This window comes from Neophocaena asiaeorientalis, unplaced genomic scaffold (assembly GCF_003031525.2).
Source record: "Neophocaena asiaeorientalis asiaeorientalis breed wild unplaced genomic scaffold, Neophocaena_asiaeorientalis_V1.1 scaffold85, whole genome shotgun sequence".
In the NCBI taxonomy this organism is placed as follows: Eukaryota; Metazoa; Chordata; class Mammalia; order Artiodactyla; family Phocoenidae; genus Neophocaena; species Neophocaena asiaeorientalis.
This window is the reverse complement of record NW_020174301.1, coordinates 2,681,266-2,689,751: the sequence shown is the minus strand read 5'-3', so window position 1 is coordinate 2,689,751 and position 8,486 is coordinate 2,681,266. Positions and strand designations below refer to the sequence as shown.

Here is an 8,486-nt window from a genome sequence, read left to right as displayed (position 1 = left end):
CTCCCTCCTATTAGTCTATAAACTATATCAGACGAAGCGATGGAAGTTAACACGTTTAACATTTTAGATAGTCAAGTTAGAAAAGGAACTAAAGAAAGGAACTCAGATTTAAAGTTCTGAATGCTCACTAGGCACACGTTCTTGCTTCTAACAAAGTATTTTCTTGTAGAAATATGGAGTATTAACTATCCCTGTTGGGGACCTCGGCTACAATAAAAAAGAAAGAGGCCAAGAGACCACAGATGTAGACTCACTGGCATTGCTGGAGAGTGACAATGAAGAACCAGGGGCAGAGTCCCAGGAACACAGGAGACCACAGCAGTCTGGGCTACTAGAATGGGGTGACAAAGCAAGCTAGCTCTGTCTTGACAAAATTTACCTGCCTTAGAGAAAAAGTCGGTCTGTTGAGATTGACAAGGTAGGATTAGCTTTCCGAAGCACAGAAGGCAACACCTGCTATAGAGTGGACATGAGTAAGTGCTGACTGCCGTCAATACTTAGGTACTTGGCAACTCCTGACCTAAGGGACGTGCAAAGCGACAACAAACCAACCAACCAACTCAGAATAATACAACCCCACTCCTTTCAGAGCTTCACTTCTCTTCTGTCTTGTCAGTCTCCGAGTACGTGCGGCACAGGGCTGCGCTGGGGCAGCACACAAAAGCGTCAGTTTCACTTTCCAACTCTGTTAACTATTCCAGTGAAGACACACAAGGATAATGGTCTTTTAACATATCTGGCAATTTAGAAGTCTTGTCTTGAAGACATCGAAAACGTCTAACTGGTGTGAGAAACTTTAGCTGTCTAAATGCAGAATTTGTTTAGTCAAACTGCATCTTCTTTTTCACACTTTGCAAGTATGGAGTAGTAGACACATTATATTTAATTAAGCAACCCGCCCTAATTTCTGTATTGCGGGTTTTTTTTTTTTTTTTGCGGTACGCGGGCCTCTCACTGTCGCGGCCTCTCCCGTTGCGGAGCACAGGCTCCGGACGCGCAGGCTCAGCGGCCATGGCTCACGGGCCCAGCCGTTCCGGCGGCACGTGGGATCCTCCCGGACCGGGGCACGAACCTGTGTCCCCTGCATCGGCAGGCGGACTCTCAACCACTGCGCCACCAGGGAAGCCCTGTATTGCAGGTTTTAACATCACTGGTTGGGCCTTTTGTTTTGCTATCTTGCTCTTTTTTCACAACTTTGAAATACTACATTTGTAAGATGCTTATTTTCTATTTCCAGTTTTTCTGACCCCAGATTAACACTTATATCGTCAATGGTGGCTTCTTGGATTTGTTCCTTGGCTGCACAAGACTCCCCAATATTTTCTCCAAATTTAACTTTTTCTTGACTCTTCATTGTCAGAATGTCAACAGTTGCATGTCGCATCTCTTCAATAGGCTGAGCTCCTGCCGGAATGGTCTCATAGATTGCAATAATATTTTCAATAGGACTCGTAAGTGGTTCAATACGAGCAGGCATATCCAATGTTTAACAAGTTTTTTGGCATCTGGAATATTTTTAATCAGGTCATTCAGTGTAACCAATACTTCTTCTTTTGGATATCCCTCATTAATCAGGTTTAGGCATTCAGAAAATGTCTTGTTTACTTTTTCAGTAAACAATCGTTGTTCGTCTTCTTCTGCCATGGTAGTCCAGAAGGACCCAACTGGTTTTTCATTTTGTGCTTCGGGCTCAGGCTGGGTAACCACTGAGCTGGGAGGCCTTTTCGTCACTCTTCCTTTGCTAGCTTTCCACTCACTCAGACGAGCCTTTCTCTCCTCCGCAGTTTCTCTGCGCTGAGTCCATCTACTGTCAGTAGCTGCTTTCACCGTGGTATATCTGCACTGGTCAATGCTTTTTGACTTTTCTCTCAGTTTAGTATTAGAAGACGAAGCAGGCCGGGCTACCATTTCAGATGTCATGCTTCTTGATAGTGTCTTATTTCTTTCTATGTCCTGAGAAGAACCAGTTTTGATAATAGATGAAACCGTATTTAACTGTAATAATTCTTTCTCTCGAGGTCCTTTCCAAACTGTAACACTGGCAGACGTCCTACTGATGCCCTGTTTCATGGCGTCCTGGTTATTACTGTGGGGACTTCTAATAGAAGGTCGCACAAGTTGACTGCTCTGAGATGTAGAGCTCACAAATTTAGTGGCAGTCGTCGTATGTGAGGCTCTATCACTTTTCACTGTTACGCTGCTGGTGTCTACAGGCTGAGACTTCATGGCTTTAGAGACAATAGCTGAAAGTTTCTTCATTGTTGCAGAGCTCATCTTTGACTTGTAGAGGTTTCCTAAAGGAATTCATCTTTGAACAATTTGGCCACGATAAGATCCAAGCACAGGTTTCTTGGGCATGTTAGCACCTTGCTTTGGTTTTTCTGTAGTCATTTATTTCCGCTTACTGTTTTTAAGGTGAAATGCTTGGCTTAACGTCATATGTTGACTTTGGGGGTCATCTTTAATTGGTAACAACAGCAGAATTTGATTATTATCCTCAAAATTAGGTGTATCAATTGCTGTAGTTGAATCGGTCAATTCACTAGAAGGTTTTAAAGGAATACAGTTCTCTTCCATTGTTATATTATTCTTGATCCCAGTAGGTCTACCGACGTGCTCTTAAGGCAAAAATGGCTGATAAAGTTTCAGAATTTTTGTCTCTTCTTGGATCTGACCTTCAGATGTCTTCACTCTTTTGTCTCTACCACTGGATAATATCTGATTTTCCTGTTTGTATGCAAAAAAAGTTTTTCTTTGTAACAGATGCTCCTTGAGTTTTTGTCTTCTTTGTTCTCTGAACATGGACTGGGCCGTCTGACTCTGGGGCAGCTGCAGGTCCTGGGGCACGGCTGGGGTGCTCGTCACAGCTCCGGACAGGGGGACGGGTCTGCAGCTCGACCGCCGCAGACTCCCTCAAGCCAGCGCCACCACACACTCTCAAGTGAAGGTTTTGGAGGGGCCCATTTCTTTGGGATATTATCCTCCCTTTCCTCATTCGTGTGGCTAAGTCACCTTCACTAAGTTCCTCTGGCTGCCTATCTAGAGGCACTGCAGTAGTGGCAGTCAGCATCCCACTGTCAGCTATTACTGCGCTATTTACGTTGCATTTGAATTTTGCTCCTGGTGTTTCCACTTGTTATTTCTTTGCTGCGCCTTCCTTTGGGTTGGCCAACTTCCTCTTTTGAGTATCCATTTTGGTCAAACGTCCCATGGGTTTATCACCAGGAGACAAGGAGGCACCATCACTCCAGGGTTTGCTGGCTGTGAGTGAACTGAATTACATGTGCAGTGACCAATCACTGCCAGCCTTTGAAAGATGTGAGTCGATTGGCCACTGACCATGGGCCGTATCTGTTATTGACTGATGAGCTGGTGGCAGAGCTTCTACTTCTTTCAGTTTCTCACGGCTCGTATGCCGCGGTAACTGAAAATGGAACTGTGTTGCTGGGGGACTGGCGTTGCTGCAGTGTGCCACATGGTACCTGAAATCTGTGTGCTACGTTTCCGAACTGTGCAGAGTGAAGGCTGCCTGTGTGGTAATTCAGGACATATCCGTTCACGGGCCACTCGCTGTCAGTGTTTATTTCAGCTTTATACTTCCGAGACACCCCAGGCCAGCCCTTTACTTCCAGGTGGCTGTGACGTAGGCAAGGCACAGTGTTCCATCAAATGCCCATCCTTGGATGATATACCTGGTCTCCAGCTTGAGCAAGGATGTATTTTAGCCTTGAGCCTGTGCGGTTGGCATGGACTGAAAACGGCTGTTAATTAGGGGGGTGATGTACAGTGTAGTGCTGCTGAGAAGCAAGAATGCCATTAACCAGTTGAATAAGCCAAATGACTACCCCCACGTCAATCAAAGATGCTAAAGGGAACACACATGTAGTCTACGGGGTTTCCTCTTTCTTCTTTGTTTCTGGTCCGTTGGTAAGAGTGAAAATTCACTCTCTCTCAGTGGTTTAGCCTTCAGAATCTAATCTAATCCTATCTAATAAAGCAAGTGCTAGGGGAAGGCCTGGAAGACTAGCACCGCCTTGCTGTGTGACCTTACACAGAAATCTTAACCTTCGTTTACCTGCACTATACTCCTTCCCCCGCTTTCAAATCCTCTCCTTGCCACAGGTACGCCGCAGGCCCCTTCGATAGCCTTCAAGGTGAGCTCTACCTTAACCTCTAGTGGTTTGAAGTAGTGAGGAAAATTTGGGGCTTGCTGACTTGGAGCTCATTAAGATAACACTCTTTTCTTTTAATATAAATAAAGAGTATATGCATCTCCTATTTTTTCTTCTATCTACTTAATTATATGCTTCCTTTTATGTGACAAAGAGAGCTATTAGGTTATGGAAAGAGCACAGATTTTGGAATCAGACGTGGCCGAGCTGGAACCTAGACTTGTACTGAGTGTACTTGAGACACTTTATGTCATCTCACTGAGAATGATTTCAGTTTGTGGTGGCTCCTATCATTAACTGATGGTCATAAGCTGGCGTATGGGTCAAATAAGCTGATGTATGTAAAACATTTCACATGGTAACTAGGACATTAAATGTGCTCAAAAATGCTATTTCATAAACTCTGTATTCTCCTTGCTACTTTAGCTTCTGGCAAATTCACAGACAAACCTCAGCTGTTCAGTCGTAATGATTAACCAATCCTAAATATTTGGTATAGCTAGATTTCTTCTTTATATGACTATTTTTTCTTTCTTTCTTTTCTTTCTTTCTTTCTTTTTTTCTTTAGTTTTGTTCTTAACGGTTTTCTTTTGGATGTGCTTTAATATTAGAAACCTCCTCAATCATTTGTGGATGTAGATGGATGTACAGAAAGAATGAATAAATTGTTGGTATAGGCATACCTCAGAGATATTGCGGGTTCAGTTCCAGCCCACCGCAATGAAGCAAATACTGTAACAAAGTGAGTCACATGAAGTTTCTGGTTTCTCAGAGCATGTAAAAGTTATGTTTACACTATACTTGTAGTCTACTAAGTGTGAAATAGCATTATGTCTAAAAAAACCCAAAGTACGTACCTTAATTAAAATATATTTTATTGCTAAACAAATGCTAACCATGGTCTGAGCCTTCAGCAGGCCGTAATCTTCTTGCCGGTGGAGGGTCTCGCCTTGATGTTGATGGCAGCTGACCGATCAGGGGGTTGGTTGCTGAAGGTTGGGGTGGCTGCGACAGTTTCTTACAACAGATGACAATGAAGTTTGTCACATAAAGTGACTTTCCTTTTCCGTAGCACGCAACACTATTTGATAGCGTTTTACCCATAGTAGAACTTCTTTCAAAATTGGAATCAATCCTCTCAAACCCTGCCATTGCTTTATCAAATAAGTTTATGTCATATTCTAAATCCTTTGGTATCATTTCAGCAGTCTTCACAGGTGTAAATTCTGTCTCAAGAAACCACTTTCTTTGCTCACCCATAAGAAACAACTCCTCTTCTGTAAAGTTTTATAGGATTGCAGCAATTCGGTCACATCTTCAGGCTCCACTTTTAATTCTAGTTCTCTTGCTATTTCCACCACATCTGCAGTTTCTCCCTCTGCTGAAGTCTTGACCCCCTCCAAGTCATCCATGAGGATTAGAATCAGTTTCTTCAAACTCTTGTTAAGGTTGACATTTTTGACCTCTTCCAATGAATCATGAATGCTCTAAATGGCATTCAGAATGGTGAATCTCTTCCAAAGGTTTTCAATCGACTTTGCCCAGATCCATCAGAGGAATCACTATTTCTGGCAGCTATAGCCTTCCAAAATGTATTTCTTAAATAATAAGACTTGAAAGTCAAACTTACTCCTCGATCCATGGGCTGCAGAATGGATGTTGTGTTAGCAGGCGTGAAAACAACATTAACCTTGTATATTTCATCTCCATCAGAGCTTTTGGTTAACCCAGTTGCATTGTCAATGAGCAGTAGTATTTTGAAAGGAATCTTTTCTTCTGAGCAGTAGGTCTCAACAGTGGGCTTAAAATATTCAGTAAACTATGTTGTAAACAGATGTGCCGTCCGCTAGGCTTTGTTGTTTCATTTACAGAGCAAAGGTAGAGTAGATTTAGCATAATTCTTAAGGGCCCTAGGATTTTCAGAATGGGTTATGAGCATTGGCTTCGACTTAAAAGTCACCAGCTTCATTAGCCCCTAACAAGAGGGTCAGCCTGTTCTTTGAAGCCAGGCATTGACTTCTCTCTAGCTGCAGAAGTCCTAGATGACATCTTCTTCGAACATAAGGCTGTTTTGTCTACCCTGAAGATCTGTTGTTTAGTGTTACCACCTTCATTAATGATCTCGGCTAGTTCTTTCGGGTAGCGTGCTGTAGCTTCTACATCAGTATTTGTTGCTTCCTCTTACACTTTTATGTTATGGAGACGGCTTCTTTCCTTAAGCCTCATGAACCAACCTCTTCTAGCTTCAAACTTTTCTTCTGAAGCTTCCTCACCTCTCTCAGCCTTCATAGAATTGAAGAGAGTTAGGGCCTTGCTCTGGATTAGGCTTTGGCCCAAGGGAATGTCGTGGCTGGTTTGATCTTCTATCCAGACCACTAAAACTTTCTCCATATCAGCAATAAGGCTGTTTTACTTTCTTACCATCTGTGTATTCACTGGAGCAGCACTTCTAATTTCCTTCAAGAATTTTCTTTTGCGTTAACAACTTGGCTAACTGTTTGGTGCAAGAGGCCTAGCTTTCAGCCTGTCTTGGCTTTTAAGAGGCCTTCCTCACTAAGCTTAATCACTTCTAGCTTTTGGTTTACAGTGAGAGACTCTTCCTTTCACTTGAACACTTAGAGGCCATGTAGGGTTGTTAATTGGCTTTATTTCAATATTGCTGTGTCTCAGGGAATAGGGAGGCCCAAGAGGAGGGAGAGAGATGGGGGAATGGCTGGCCTATGGAGCAGTCAGAACACACACATTTGTTGATTAAGTTCTTCTATGAGCACAGTTTGTGGCACGCCAAAACAATTACAGTAGTGGTATCAAAGATCACTAACCAGAGATTGCCATACAAATATATAATAATGAAGTTTGAAATATTGTGAAAATTACCAAATGTGTCATGGAGACATGAAGGGAGCAAATGCTGTTAGAAAAATGGCACTGATAGACTTGCTTGATGCAGGGTTGCCACAAAGCTTCAATGTGTAAAAAACTCAATATCTGCGAAGCGCAGTAAAGCAAAGGGGAATAAAACGAGGTCTGCCTGCATTTCATTTCAGCCCCAGTGACGTACAGGTCACTTTGCTCTCCTTTTCTCCGGTCTGGTAACCTGTTGTGATGTATAGTAACATTCTTCAGCTGGTGGAGAGCTTTACCTCTGAAATAATTCAGTTTGCCCTACAGATATTTTGTTGTTGTTCTACAGTTGGCACAGTATCGAAGTTTGTCACCATGATGTTTTATTTGCCAGCCCCTTGTAGACAGCCTAGAACAAGAGCTGGTGCAGTTTGAAAGGGCAGAAATAATGCTTTGTATTCAGCAAAACCCATTACATTTACTCTTCTTGGCTCACAAGAAAACTACCTTTTGTTTGCAGTTAGGCTGAGGTCATGACTGGGTTCAGGCAAATAGAATGTGGGTAGAAGTGATAGTCTGGCCAAAAAACTTTTCGGGAAGTTGATAACATTACGTTCTGATCCCCTGGTGACTTCTAAGGCTGTATTTTTTAAATGGAGAATGATGATATGGAAGGATACTGGTTGTCACTCAGAGGAAAGCCACCTCAGAGAACTACCTGGACCTGCATCAGAAAATGATATGCACATGCAATCAATCTTTGTTGGCTTAAGCTTCTGAGCTATCAGGGCTTATCTGTTACCAAAGCATAGCCTATTCTATGCTGACTAAAACAGTTCCCTATCTAATTCATGGGACTTTTCTGGAGATAAAATGATACCGCACTCCTGTTAGTACTTTATAAAGTATATAGGAAAGCAATATGTGAATGTGTCATGTTGCTATTTGTGGAAAGTGCCCAGGTTTGGAAGGTAAGAGACCAAAAACAAACTTTTATAAGCATGTCAAGCCCTCACATCTCTCTTATATTTAGCCCTGTCATCTGCAAAGTAACAGTCCTAATCCTTGTCATGACTACTTCTCCGGGTCGTTTCAAGATGCAAATAAAATCATGGATGTGTAAGAACTTGGTAAACTGTAAAGTCCTGTCAGATAAGAGGCACTGGGGGCTTCCCTGATGGCGCAGTGGTTGAGAGTCCGCCTGCCGATGCAGGGGACGCGGGTTCGTGCCCCGGTCCGGGAAGATCCCACATGCCGCGGAGCGGCTGGGCCCGTGAGCCGTGGCCGCTGAGCCTGCGCGTCCAGAGCCTGTGCTCCGCAACGGGAGAGGCCACAACAGTGAGAGGCCCGCGTACCGCAAAAAAAAAAATAAGAGGCCCTGGAATGATTTCTCTGGAGCTTCAAACCCATCTCAGGATTACCCTTTTAACATAGAAGAGGGATACCTCACTACCCTAAAGCGTTACTGAT

At 43.2% G+C, this 8,486-nt stretch overlaps 1 pseudogene; it reads right to left on the bottom strand.

Annotated features, from left to right (window-relative positions):
- Nucleotides 1-593: 593 nt before the first annotated feature.
- LOC112406900 (cytoskeleton-associated protein 2 pseudogene) lies at nt 594-3,070 on the bottom strand (annotated as a pseudogene).
- Between the last annotated feature and the right edge of the window lie 5,416 nt (nt 3,071-8,486).